The sequence below is a fragment of the Lygodium microphyllum genome, chromosome 20, assembly GCF_053477565.2.
Source record: "Lygodium microphyllum isolate KBCC chromosome 20, Lygodium_microphyllum_v1.1.10, whole genome shotgun sequence".
Taxonomy (NCBI): Eukaryota; Viridiplantae; Streptophyta; class Polypodiopsida; order Schizaeales; family Lygodiaceae; genus Lygodium; species Lygodium microphyllum.
In genome coordinates, this window is record NC_141154.1 from 93,083,826 (window position 1) to 93,099,540 (window position 15,715).

Sequence of the window (15,715 nt, forward strand, 5' to 3'; positions counted from 1 at the left end):
TGTTGGTAGAGTGCGCATTTGTCAACCCAAACTTCTTAACAATATCATTAATAAACTTTGTCTGACGAAGAAGAAGAATGCCTTGTTGTTGGTGTCATTGAACTTGAATACCCAAACAAGAATGTGTCTCACCAAGATCCTGTTGAGATATCGAGCTCCACTCGTGATATGCCAGGGTGACCGTTGTGCATTTATGTCACCGACTTGTTAGCTGCAGATGCGGTTGGTATACCGCCCATGAATAATAGCTAGATGACAGCTATCCTTATCTACTCTAGTTCGTGGCTCAGTTAGTATGCCACCTTAGTTAGTTGAGTTTTGTTTGAGACCCATATATAGGGTTCTTCTATTTCTCTGTATGAGAGTTATTTTTGGCTTACATAACTAAGAAGAGAAAAACTGTTTTCAGGCTCCATTTTTGTATGTATTCTCCCATTGTGCAAGTGAGAAAGCTACAAGTGAGACTCCTTCCTTCTCTCCCACAGTCTTGACATGGTATCAGAGCCTTGTTCGTGGTAAGGAGCTCAAGAAAGCAAACCAAGTTCGCGGTGTTGTGGTAAGAGGACCAGTGTTGCTTTCATTTTTGTGTTTTGGGAGCAAATCTCTGCAAGGTAGCATAGCCGGAAAGTGCAAGAGTGCATTGTCTTAGATTGAGATGCCCTTTGCGATGTAACAAGAGGGCAATATATGCTACATGTAAGGGCTTTAGCCTTGGTTGCCCTGTTTTTTTTATTTGAGGCCATTTTCGGGTCTGTTTTGGAGGCGGAAGTTTTTTGCACGCACTCAGAAAAAGGCCCTGCTTTATGTTGTGCGACCACTGTTCTACAAGTCGGTGAAAAGTTACCATAGAAATTCCATCGTATGCCTGTGCCAGAGACATTGGGAGTTACAAAATCATCCTTGTTTCCTGTTGATGCAAAATCGTCACTAGGAAGTGACTATGTGGTCAAATACCACTTTCGTCAGTTTTGCATATTTGCCCTTGTGAGACTGAAGTTGTGTTCTTTACAGTGACAGAATTTTTTGCAGTGTTCTGTAATGGCGTCTGATTCTCTTTCACAGATTGTCACTCAAAATCTTGACAAGAATAACTTCCAAGCATGGAAGTTTAGAATGAAGAATTTCCTTATGGGAAAAGGATATTGGAAATTTGTTGCAGGAAATGAAGAAGAACCAGTTCTTTCTGATGTTCCCAATCAACAGCAAATGCAGGCATTTAAAGGATGGCATGAGAGAGCCAGAAAAGTTATGTACTGGCTGTCTATCAGTATTTCAGACTCTATGATTGTGCATATTCAGGATGCAAGCATGCCAAAGGAGGCATGGGATACTTTGTCAAAAATGTATAGCACAAATACGCAAGCCAGGAAAATGCAGCTCAAGCAAGAGTTGCACAATGTGCAAAGAGAAAGTATGAGCATCAATGACTACCACATGAAGGTGAAGAAGATTGCACATGCACTTGCTTCCATTGGGTTGCCAGTGGAAGATGATTTAGTTTCCGTGACCTTGAATGGTCTAGGAAAGAATTATGCATAGTTCCGAACATCCATTTCCGTCCGTGAAAGATTTCTTGATTTTGAGGAGTTGATTGCTCTTCTAATTTCTAAGGAGCAGAGAAATGGTGGTGCATCTTCTTCAAGAGGAACTTCAAAAGAAACTGTCTTCTACTCAAATGCTAGAAGAGGTAGAGGCAAAGGTAGAGGAGGCCGATCTCAAGGCCATGGTAGAAATTAGAATATGCAGCAAACTCAAGAAAATCAGCCCTATGGAGGAGGACGTGGTAACTCTAGAGGCAGGGGGAGCCAAAGAGGTCGTAGTGGATGGCAAAGAGGCCAAAATGCAAACAACAATGTTGAATGCTACTACTGTGGTAAAATGGGTCATATGGCTAAAGACTACTATAAAAAGCAGAATGACATCATGAATGGAAATTTGCAACAAGGGAATTATGCATCTTCTAGTAGACAAGGTGATGACAAAAATGACCATTTTTTTATGGTGCAGCACATGAACAATTCTGTGACAAGTGCAGAAGAAAGTAACGAAGTGTGGTATGTTGACTCAGGTGCGTCAAACCACATGACAGGTTATGCAGAATGGATGCAGGATGCAAGGAAAATGGAAAAACCAGGATTTGTGGAGACTGGTGATGATACTGCACATCCTATTGTGCAGATTGGAAAATTTTCTTTATTTATGCAGGATGGGAAAAAAAAATACCTATCGGATGTATTTCATGTCCCAAATATCACCAAGAACCTGGTTTCTGTTGGTCAAATGGTTGAGCAGGGCTTGCAGGTGAGATTTAATCCTCATGGATGCTTTGTTGAGGATATGAAAAATAAAGGTCACTTGATAGCAAAAGGAAAAAAGAAGGGAAGAATGTTTATGTTGGATACAGATATGCCTGAATTGAGTGCAGCAATGTTTGCACATGGGACCGGTGTAGTTGCAGATATTGATATCTGGCATAAACACATTGGTCATGTTAATGTACAGCGACTTAAATCAATGCATGTCCAAAATATTGTTGCAGGATTGCCTAAATTCAAGGTTGCAGAAATGCATAACATATGTGAAGCCTATCAATTTGGAAAACAGGCAAGGAAACCATTTCCTAGACATGTTCAAGAGAGTAATAAGCCATTGGAATTAATCCACTTTGATGTGTGGACTACTAAAGCTACATCTATTGGAGGCTGTCATTATTTTATCAATTTTATTAATAACTATAGCAGAAAATTTTTGGTGTATTTTATCAAAAAGAAAAGTGAAGTGTTTGGGCATTTCAAAACTCTTAAAGCTATGGTTGAAAAAGAAACAGGCTGGAAGATAAAATGCCTAAGGTCAAATGGAGGGGGAGAGTACCTCTCAAATGAGTTTGCAAGGTTCCTACAGGAGCATGGCATAAAGCAACAATATTCATGCATTCATACCCCACAAAAAAATGGAATTGCAGAAAGGAAAAATAGGCATATTGGAGAGGTATCTCGTGCCATGCTCAACGAAAAAGACTTGCCAGATTTTTACTGGGCTGCAGCAGTTGCTACAACAGTCTACATAATGAACAGGACTCCCACTGCAGCAATACATGGGATGACTCCAGAGGAGAGGTATACTGGTAGGAAACCAGATATTTCTCATTTGAAAATTTTTTGTTGCATTGCCTATGTTCATGTGCCAGATGAGTTGAGATCCAAGTTGGATCCAAAAGCTGAGAAGTGCATCTTTATTGGCTACTCTCTGCAGGCAGAAAGGGTATAGATGCTATAACCCTTCTACTCGTAAGTTTATAGTGAGCAGAGATGTTGTTTTTGATGAGATGAGTAGCTGGTATAAACCAGTAAATGTGATTGATGATGTAGATGCACAAAATGGTAATGCTGCACAGATTTCACAGCAGCAGTCACAAAATATTAGTGGACATGGAGTGTCCTCTAGCAGTGGTTCACATTCTTCGCCATGGACAGGCAGATTGAGATCAAGAGAATCTCCTCAAAACAATGCAGATAGTGGTATGCAGGTTTCACGAAAAGGAAAAGAGAAGGTAGATCAGCCCATGTTTGATGTGAATGCAGGTCACTCTTATGTGGATGGTGAATCCAATGGCTCACAAGAGAGCATTGATGATGAGTTGGGTATTCCTTCTATTGTTACACCTGGAGTAAGGAAGACCAGGGATGTTTTGAGAGCACCTGGAAGTGAGCCTACTTTGCGCAGGTCTACTAGAGCTAGGTATCATGTGGATAGTCTGAAATATGATGGATTTACAGCCATTCATTATGCCTATATAGTCAAAGTGATACAGGAACCAGAACCCACTTTTTTTGAGCAAGCCATGGGAAAAGAAAAATGGGAGAAAGCCATGGATGAAGAAATGGATACTTTGGAAGCAAAGGCTACATGGGAATCAGTACCTTTGCCTAAAGATAAGAATGCAGTTGTTTGTAAGTGGGTTTATAAGGTGAAGCACAATGCAGATGGTTCTGTGAACAGATACAAGGCAAGATTAGTAGTCAAGGGATATGCACAAACATATGGCATTGATTATAAAGAAACATTTAGTTCGGTTGCAAGGATGGCAACCGTAAGAGTAGTCATTGTTATGGCTACATCAAAGGGATGGTCTTTACATTAGATGGATGTAAAGAATGCCTTCTTGCATGGTGATTTGCAAGAAGAGGTCTATATGGAGCAGCCACCAGGTTATGTGCATGCTGTTCATCCTGAGTTTGTTTGCAGGTTGAAGAAAGCCTTCTATGGCTTGAAGCAAGCACCTAGAGCATGGTCTGACAAGATAGGACAGTATCTTGTCACTATTGGCTTTCAGATTTCCAAGGCAGATTTCTCACTTTATGTGAGAAAAACAGAGAAAGGTATTATGCTGCTTGTCATTTATGTTGATGATTTGATTATCACAGGTGATAGTGATGAAGATATCCTTCATGTGAAAATGCTATTGAAGCAGAAGTTTGAGATGAAGGATTTGGGAGAGCTGCGTTATTTCTTGGGCATTGAGGTGATAAGATCACCAAGTGGAATATAGCTCTTGCAGAGGCAGTATGGATTGGACATGCTCTCCAAATATGGGATGATAGGCTGTAAGCCTATTTCAGTTCCTTTGGAGCAGAATGTGAAGCTGAGCACAAACGCAGGTGAGCTTCTGGAAGACCCTACTATGTACAGACGCATAGTAGGAAATTTGATTTATATGACTATTACCAAGCCAGATTTGAGCTATGATGTTGGATTGGTAAGTAAGTTTATGTAGGCTCCAAGGAAACCGCATTTGGATGCGGCTAGACACATACTCAGGTATGTGAAGTCCACATTGCAGTATGGACTATTTTATGAGACTGGGGTTCAGATAGAGTTGCATGGATACACTGATGCTGATTGGACTGGTAGTATTTTTGATAAACGATCTACCAGTGGATATGTGTTCTCTTTGGGAGTGCTGCAGTCACTTGGAGCAGCAAGAAACAGCCTACAGTTGCCTTGTCGAGCACAGAGGCTGAGTACAAGGGTGCAGCAATGGCTGCATGTGAGGTAGCTTGGTTGCATAAGCTACTTTATGATATGCATCAGCCTACAGATGGGCCAGTTGTCATTTATTGTGACAACATGAGTAGTATACACTTGGCAAATAACCCACTCTATCATGCTAGAACAAAGGACATTGAGGTGCATTATCACTATGTGCGGGAGAGGGTTTTACTAGGTCTTATTGATCTAGTTTATGTCAGCACAAAGGATCAAGTAGCTGACATATTTACGAAGGCATTGGCCACAAAGAAGCTGCGCAAGTTCAGAGACCTGCTTGGTGCGCAGAAATGGGGATTGAGCTCGAGGGGGACTGTTGATATATCAAGCTCCACTAGTTATATGCCAGGGTGACCGTTGTGCATTTATGTCACTGACTTGTTAGCTGCAGATGCGGTTGGTACACCGCCCATGAATAATAGCTAGATGATAGCTATCCTTATCTACTCTAGTTTGTGGCTCAGTTAGTATGCCACCTTAGTTAGTTGAGTTTGGTTTGAGACCCATATATAGGGTTCTTCTATTTCTCTGTATGAGAGTTCTTTTTGGCTTACACAACTAAGAAGAGAAAAATTGTTTTCAGCCTCCACCTTTGTGTGTATTCCCCCATTGTGCAAGTGAGAAAGCTACAAGTGAGACTTCTTCCTTCTCTCCCACAATCTTGACAGATCCACCATTTCAAATGCAGTCGATAAAAGCTTCTTCATAGCATCCAAGAAAACAATATTATTTGACACAAGAATACTATCATCAACATATAGAGCAAGAATAATAAAACATTTGTCCTCCCTTTTGATGTAAAGATTTGGGTCAGAAAAACATGCAACAAAACCTTTAGATGTGAGGAATTGATCAATCTTAATATACCAAGCATGAGAGGCGTGCTTCAATCCATATAATGCACGATAAAGCTGGCATACAAGATGCTCCTTTCCTACAATCATAAAACCTTCAGGTTGCTCCATATAGATTTCTTCCTCAAGATCTCCATTGAGAAAAGCCGTTTTAATATCCATTTGGTGAATTTCTATATCAAATAGTGTTGCAAAAGCCAAAATCATACGAACAGTTGTGGAGCGCACAACGGGAGAAAATGTTTCTTGATAATCTAGTCTTGCAATCTGCGAGTAACCTTTTGCAACAAGTCATGCTTTGAACTCATCAAACGAGCCATCAGGTTTGGTCTTGGTTTTATAAACCCATTTACATTTGATAGGAACACGATTTGGGAGGAGTTCAGTAAGAATCCATGTACCTTTGGAGATTAAAGAATCGTACTCAGCTTGCATAACTTCTTGCCATTGATCCCTTTGAGACGAATTGATAGCTTCCATATACAATATTAGATCCTCTTGGACAGACATAGCATCATCAAAGACATCATATTCAATAGAATAGTATCCATGCTCTATCTCAATAGGAAGATCGACATAGATCTCCAAATTTTCATCAATCTTCTTTGGAGGTGAAGGAGGTTTATGATCATCAGAATTAGTAGACTCACAAAGCAAGTAAGGAAACGCACTAAGCAAAGACTGTGTATTATCTGAAACATCTGACGACCATGTGCCACCCATAGTCTTCTCATCAAATATAGCATCACGACTAATAATAACCTTTTGAGTAGAAGGATCATAAAATTTGTAACCTTTGGAATGATCTGAATAACCAAGAAAAATAACCTTCAAACGTGGAGGATCCAACTTATATCTAGTGTCCTTGGGCACATGAATATAAGCAATGCAGCCAAATGTGCAAAAGTGAGAGATTGAAGGTGTCTTCCCTGTCCAAATTGTTATAGGAATTTCACCAGTAGGTGCATTTGTTGTTTAAAGATGATTTTGAATAAAAACGGTTGTTAGAAGTGCTTCAGTCCAAAACTTTTGAGACAAACTAGAGTGTATAAGCATGCAACGTATAGCATTAAGAATAGTGCGATTTTTGCGCTCACAACACCATTTTGCTGAGGAGAATAAGGAACTGTAAACTCATGATGAATATCTTGATCCTTATAGAAGTCATCAAATAGACTGGATACGTATTCACCGCCATTGTCACTGCGAAGCGTCTTTATAGAGAATCTAGTTTGAAGCTCCACACTTATCTTGTATTGTTTAAATATAGATAAAGCCTCAGACTTATGTCAAAGAAGATAGACATGTGTGTACCGTGAGAAATCATCAATGAAAGTTATAAAATATCGATATTGAGACTTTGAGGCAAGAAAAGGACCGCAAATATCGATATGAACCAAATCCATGAGAGCACAGGAATGTGATGAAGTAGAAGTGTGGAAAGGCGAACGATGGTATTTTCCAAGTGCACAGTACTCACATATTCCCATACGTGGATGAGATTTAAGATCCATACCTTGCACAAGACCATGACGATGAAGATCGAGAATTTTGGCAAATTTGGAGTGTGCAAATTGTTAATGCCATAATTTGCAATCTGCATCTCCAGGGGCAGTAACAACATTTGCAACTGTATCGTTCAATGATAGCTCAAATAGATTACCATGTCAAGGAGCCACTGCTATAGTATGTCTGTCTTTCTCTATACGACATTGATTATGATCAAAGCCAACAAACAAACCAAGATCAACTAGACGAGCAACAGAAAGAAGATTTCTTTGCAAATCTGAAACATGAAGAAATCCTCTTAATATTCTAGTGGATGAAACAGTCCCCAGATATAAATCACCCACTCCTTTGACTTGACAAGTCGTATCATCCGCAAGGTAAACAAACTTCTTGACAAGAAGAGAATGGTAATTGTGAAGCCACTGCGATTGGTATGTCATGTTTCCAGTGGCACCTAAATCAACGATGAATAGAGAACCATCATGAACATGAAGTACCTTTTCTGGAGAGATATCATGATGGACGAAATTGAGCTCTTGATGAGTACGATCATCATCAGTTGTAGTTTGTTGAACAATATAAGCTTGAGAACGTTCTTCATCATATATGCGTTTATAACAACGACGAGATGGATGATATGTATGTGCACAATAATCACAAGGAGGAAAACTTTTGGACAAGCGAGGTTGCTTTGTAGTAACTCCATGCTCCTCATCATATTGACGTGCCCAGCAACAGTCAGAAGCCACATAGCCTTTCTTATCACAATAAGAACAATGTCTGTTAGGATAAGCAAGACGAGAAGATTTACTACCTTGATTAGAGCATCCACCTTGCTGAAAACGTGAAGCGGGATGCTTGCGAGCAACAAAAGCAGCATCAAAATCCCTTTGTTCGCAAGTGACCAAAATAGCATCAGATTTTTCCAAATGATGCTCATGACATTGAGAATATTCAATAAGAGATATACATGCTTTGTTAAAGTGGATATCATCCTTGTTAGACAAAATAGTGATGATATTGTCATATAAAGGATCTTTGATGGTATGAAGAAGTTGAGTAACAATTTGATTTTTAGCAACAGGAGTGCCGGCAGCACCAAGCTGATTGATAATGTCTTTAAAAGCCTCGATATGAGAGTGTATAGAAGTACCAACCTTATATTGAAGATTCTTCAAACAAGTTTGGAGATATAAAATTTCGGTGACCGATTTCTTCTCAAATGTTGAGATAAGATACTCCCAAATAGCATGAGAGGTTTCCAGATGAAAGACATCCAACATAAGTGAGCCAGGAAGTGCGGACAATATATAATGACGAGCCACTTTGCCACAACGAATCCAAACAGTATGATCAATTTTCCATTATTCAAATAAGGGGCCATTAGTAATCACAGAATTGTTATTCATCACATCAATAGGTTGAACCAGGCAAGACAGGTCTCCCAAAACAATATCAAATAATTCGTCACCTTCAAGAAATAGCATTATCTTTGCTTTCCACCCAGGAAAGCCTTGTCCTTGGAAGAAGGGAACCAAACGTTGGCCAGACGGATATCCGTTAACAATTACGCAATTGGTCATGCCTGTATGTCGAGAGAAAACAAATAAGATGAGATCGCAGAATCTGCAAACCATGATCAAGACAAGCGTAGTTGAGACGCATGACAATCAAAATAGGGAGATGCACGTAAGAACGACGAAAAGTATTGAGTGACTAAAAAGAAAGCCCGAAATAGAGAGACATAACGTGCAAGACGAGATAACGTGTATAAAAAAAGTGCTATTTCGATCGAGTAAAGAACATGAACGATAGATGTTTGCTTGTCGTAATCAACGTCATTAACGAAGAACTATAATTGGAGATTAACGAACTGTAATCAGAATTACAATTTTAATTAAAGAATCATAGATTCGAGTAGAATTGTTGTCTTGAATCCTGAATTGTCATAACTTTTGATCTAGAGCTTCGATTGACAAGCGGTTTTGACAGAATTCGAGAGCACGATGAGAGCTACACACCTAGACCTGGTTTTGTTTTTAAAGACAAAATTAACTAATACTTCTAATTTGAACAAGTTCATGTATCAAATCATCACTTGTGCAAAGAATTCAATCAAGTATAAACAACTTATCTTCCTTGTTGTTGCTACGCATCCATAGCTCTGATACCATGTTGAGAGAGAGAGAGAGAACAAGAGAGATACACAAGACATGCTCCCAAAGAATGATTCATATTGATGTAGAGTTAGTATATATAGGTGAGACCTAAGTCAAGTGAGAGATGATATATATTGTTGTAACACAAAATACTAGCTCCATGCAGATTGAGCCACCCCAAAGAATTCCATCTTCTAAGCATAGGTATATACATATGCAGATACATTCCTGCCATTGAATAACTTCACCTCATGCTCAACTGCTTGCAAAGCATTCATCACAACACTTTCTGTTTGAGTTGAACATCACCTATTATTTTTGTTGTACTTGCATAAGCATATTCATATTTTGCACCAATTGTTGCAAAACATCACTAGAGAATGTATTCGATGAAGATTCTCCCATCTTGTCTTTCCTTCTTCCTGACGACCTTTCACATCGGGTTCACCAATGTCGGAGGAGTTTTTATCAAAAGATTGAAACCACCGAGGATTAGAAGTAGAAAGAAGTAGAGATAGGAGATGGAAGAGAAGATAGAGAATACCCAAGTGGTAAACACTACAAAGAAAAATCACACTGAATTGAATCAATATGTATTGAAAGAACCTGGAATCTTTGCACTACTTAGAAGCAATCTCTAGACATTAGATCTCCTGAAGCTTCTTCATAGAACAAAACGTGCATAAAAATTACAGCTCCTTCTCTGTTGCTCGAAACCCAAATCTCATGGCTCTGTTGGCTTCGAAAGGGGGGTAAAACTCCACAACACCTGGTCATGGATCTCCCAGATCACTCCTTCTTCTTCTTTCAGTTTAATTTGTAAATTTTAGCATGTTTACATCGATCGTGACGCGCGTGATTTTGCCAATCTGTCCCTCTTGTGAAAATCCCCTAATTGGCTGAAAAAGCAACTAGCTTTTTGTATGCCATCCTAATCTAGAAGTTTTTTTTTAACTTTTTTAGATTTTTACAATAAATCATATAAAAATTAGGTAAAATTATCCAAAAATATAGTATTTTAGGATAATCCATGCAACTCACACTAGTACTAATAGCTCAGATCACATTGACTCTCTAGATCAATAAAGAAGTTGGATGATGATGCATTCCATAATTAATCACATTGTATCCTCATAACATCACAACAATGTAGTCCTACCCATTATTGCGGTAGGCAATGCAACATGAAAGGAAAATTTTTACACAAGAACAAGAGTTAGTGTTGTAAGTCATGAAATCTTGTTGGCCTAGATAATCCATCAATAGAAATAATATGATGTAATGTCACATTAGCTAATGGAACAAAAGTCAAAACATTCGGAGTGTTGATGGATGGGCCACTTAAGATTTCAAAGATCCAATTCTCTATGAACTTCATAGTTATGAAAATGGTAGAATGCTATCATGGTGTTGCACATCCACACATGGAAAAACTATAGAATCTCTATAGGATTTACAAGAAGCAGGATTGGTTTACTAGAATAGTCTAAAATCTCTAGTATCATGTTTAGATGACTCCATTCTCACTTTAGATGGATCCAAATATATACTATGACTTATTTTGAAGGGAATCAGTCGTCTAAGATAAAAGATGGAGAAAAATAGTGTTATTTATAAAAATTAATATTTTATTTTATTTTTGATGGATTTTTGCAATTCTACTCATGAATGCTTTGTCGATCAAAAGTGTTCTGATCATTTTGAGTACCAAATGATTATGTTTGGAGTTCATATGACAAAGTTATCATCCCAACAAGTTGTAGACAAGTACAGTGAGTGGAAGGGAGTGGAGAAAAACTATAAAAGGGAGGACAAGGAGAGAAGGAGGGCCATCATCAAGTCAAGGAAGAGAGGCTAGAGGTTGAGCTTTTATCCCTTACCTTCTTCAAAGACCGTCATAAAATTTTGGAGAGAAGGCTTGAGGAGGAGCTTTGAGCCCCGTGGCTACATCAAAGTTTCGATCATTGTGAGTCGCTATGAAGATTGCCTAAAGCTCCTCGCATTCCTTGAAAATATTTCCACAAATCATGACATCTCAACCTTCTTCTCTTCTCTCTCAGTTTGAAATCTATGAACATGTATTTTTCTTATATATTTTAAATCATGAATTTGTTTTCCTCATTCAAAATTCTTCTAAATAAGTTTTATCTCGTTGAGTTCTTCTCTCATCTCAAAGCATCCCTTGGTGTGGCGAGCGACTTTTCACGAATTCCCCATGCGAATCACGTGTGACACCTGGTGAACCCGACATGAAAGTGTCGCGTCTGATTATGGCGATGGGAGACTCTTCGAATAATCCACCCACTTCATCAACTGCTTCTTTCTTTTCAACCGATGAGATAAAGAATTTATCGCCATTATGATGTAGAATCGATAGATGCAGTTATCTATGCAACAACAACAACAATTACATAAGCAACAATTGGATTAACAACGAATGATATATCAAGAACAAGAGCATACACATGGAGAAACCAAGGCGATCGAGGCTGTGGTTAGTGAGCACAAATTATTTGATGGCCAAAATGTTTCTACCTATCTTAAAGCCATTGACAGCCATATCCGCTTCTTTTGAGTTCCTGCCAACTGGAGCAACTATTTCCTACGGCTTGTTATGCCTACTTTGCAGGTTAGAGTGACAAATTTATTTGTGCAAGACTCCAACTAGAATGTTTTTAAGAAAGCGCTCAAAGATAAATATTTTTTGGAGGATTATGGTATTGATACATGGAAGACGTTTAGAGAGTGGGTCTATTAGCCCAAAAAAGGTCTTAGTGCTCCTAAGTTGTTGCGGCAGTTTGAAGAGCGATACAACCAGTTGGATGCACTTGAGCAAAGAGCCCTAAACTCGGAGAAAGTGGAGTTATTCTTATAGGCAACTAATCTTGCACTTGAGGATGAGTTGGGAGAACTTCTTGAAGACCGTACGCAACCTTTGGGATTGAAGACTAATTGGCAGGTTGTTGTTGATGCGGTTTCAACATTGACAAAGAGGAGGAGGTGGATGGCACTTGCAAAACGGCATGCAACCACCATCAACAATGTCTTCTCCTTCCTCGACTTCTCCTACTTCTCATGTTGCTCCTTCCACTTCTTCTCCTATTTCTCATAATGTGTCAATGGCTACTTCTATGCCTATGCATGTGTCTATTCCTGCTGCGGTTATCAAACCATCTGCAAAACCGATTGTTAAAGATATGATGCAGTAAATTTTTAAAAACTTAAAAGACATTCAAAACAAGATGATAGAAGGGAGCAGCAGCAACTAGCTCCAGCTTTAGCCCCAACTTCATCTAACCCTGCAAATTCTTCCATGATGGTGAAATCTTAAGAAGTTGAAGCAATTGTTGAGGAGAAGTGAAAAAGAGACAATCCAGTTTCCCAGCCTTCTAATTCAGAACGAGAGCAGAGTGTAGCTAAAGTTTAGAAGAAAAAAGTACAAGAAGATCAAAAAGCCCCAAAGATAAAGGATCCGAAGCCGAAAAAGAAACTTGGATTCAAGCTGCTTTCCAACATTGAGACAACTATGGACTTGAAGAACATTGAGAAGAATGATTCTCATGGTGAGAAGATTACTGATGGTCTCTATGATGGGCTATCATGCTCAGATACTATGGAGGATCTTTCAACATTGTTGAAAACTAAAAATCAAGAGTTATCATACGTCTTACAAGTCAATTCTCTGGCGATGAATTGCGAATTTATTGATTTCATGCAACAACAAAATTTGGGTACTAAGAATTCTCAGCAAACAATGTTCTTTGCTGAAGTATTTTAGCAAAAGATTTACAGAGTGCCGATTTACAGAAGCAAATAGGATTTATAGCTGAAGTAATCTATGAGCCTCATTGTTGGGTTGTTTAGTTTTAATTTGGAAAATATATGGTTGATTTCTGTTAGTCAAAAGAGTTGGATGCTATTTACACAAAACAAAGTTTGTGTTTTCCATGGTATTTGCAACAAGAGCTTAAATCTGCAGATTGTAGCAAAGAAGCCAGAGTACAAAGACAATATAAGTTTGTTGACCAGAAGGTCAGATTACCTTTGGATAGTGTTGATGATTTTCCAATGATGGATATCAATATTATTGGAGTCAGGGGATGGTCTGATGATCTTTGAACCAAAGAAGATCTGGATGGTGTGATGATCTATGATAAGTCACTAGATGCAGAGATGATCTATGAAACCTTACCTAATTTGATTCTTCCATATGATCCAAGAGGATGCTATGATAACCTATGTCAACTTATCTACTTGTCATATTACCCAGATGATTATCCATATGATCTTGGTGGAAAAAAAGTTGCAAGTGGTAAATAAGTTGGCACATGCCAGAGGATATGCAGGTTTAGAGGGAGTGGATGTCATGGTGTTGCATGTCCACACATGGAAAAACTACAGAATCTCTTCAGGATTTACAAGAAGCAGGACTGGTTTACTAGAATAGTCTGAAATCTCTAGTAGCATGTTTAGATGACTTAATTCTCACTTTAGATGGATCCAAACATATACTATGACTTATTTTGAAGGAGGGAATAAGTTGTCCAAGATAAAAGATGAAGAAAAATAGCGTGATTTATGAAAATTAATATTTTTATCTATTTTTTATGGGCTTTCTCAAATTTTCCCACATTGGCTTGTCGATCAAATGCGTTTCGATTGTTTTGAGTACCCAAATGACTATATTCTGAGTTCATATGATGAAGTTACGATCCAAACAAGTTACAAATAGAAACATGATAGAAAAAATGAGAATAGTGAAAAGCAAAAAAAGAAGAAGCATAAGCTTTAAAGCTAAACGTGTTAAGCTTTTATGGGTAGAAGGGAGTGGACAAAAACTATGAAAAAGGGAGGACAAGGAGAGAAGGAGGGCCATCATCAAATCGAAGGAGAGAGGCTAGAGGTTGAGCTTGTATCCCTCACCTTCTTTGAAGACCATCATTGAACTTTGGAGAGAAGGCTTGAGGACGAGCTTTGAGCCCCTCATCTACATCAAAGTTTCCATCATCATGAGTCGCTATGAAGATTGCTTGAAGCTCCTTGCCTTCCTTGAAAATCTTTCCACAAATCATGACATCCCAACGTTCTTCTCTTCTCTCTCAGTTCAAAATCTATGAGCATGTATTTTTCTTATATATTTTAAATCAATAGTTTGTTTTCCTCATTCAAAATTCTTTTGAATAAGTTTTATTTTGTTGAGTTCTTCTCTCATCTCAAAGTGTCCCTGCGGCGAGTGACTTTTCACAAATCCCCTGCACGAATCCCGTGCGACAACGTCCAATGATATGCAATGCTCAAGTGTTCAAAGATTGGGGCAGTGGGTTGATGTTCCTCATTTGGCAACCTCTTAGAAGAAATTAGAATAGAGTTGGACACTTGGACAACTACTCCCATCAACTTAGACTCTATCTTTGCACAGCTTCTTAGAGGGGATGCAAAGACTATGCCCAGTTATGGACCTCTCACAAAGTATATAACTTGCCCTGATGTCACGCAATACTGGATGTATATACTAGCTACGATTGATTTGCCCTTCTTAGATGATGAAGAAAAGTATAAGCGTTTCACAATCAAACCAAGTAGACATGCTGAATAGAAAGAAACTATCAATGCTGTAGGGGATTGACTACCATCAATCTCGATTTACATGATGTCTAGAAGTGTTGAACTACGAGCTTATATGACCTATCATGTGCCTACAAAAAAAATTGAGTTAATAAAAACCCTAGAATATCTCAAAGAAATACTGCAAGATAATCCTAGTACAAATCTCAAACCACTCGAGGATCTTTTGGAAGCTTGATAGTGGAATTGGAAGAAGGTACACAACTTGAATCTCTTGTAGCCACTGATGATAGAAGATACAAAGGGCACCTACACCAATCATGAATTAGGTGACAAAACCTCACACCTAGACCTTGAAACAATTGACTATGACACTGAAAAATTTGACTGATTGTCATCAATTCTAAACCCACGTAACCCCTAGTATTGCTTGTAAATGAAATAGTCAAAATGGATTGTGATTGTACTTGGTTGGAATATCTAGGAGTACTTGACTATAAGGGAGTAGGTCTCAACCAAGGCCATTCATTTTTGACACTATACAAAATTGGAACCACTTCGGAGGTATAACCACTTGGAGAA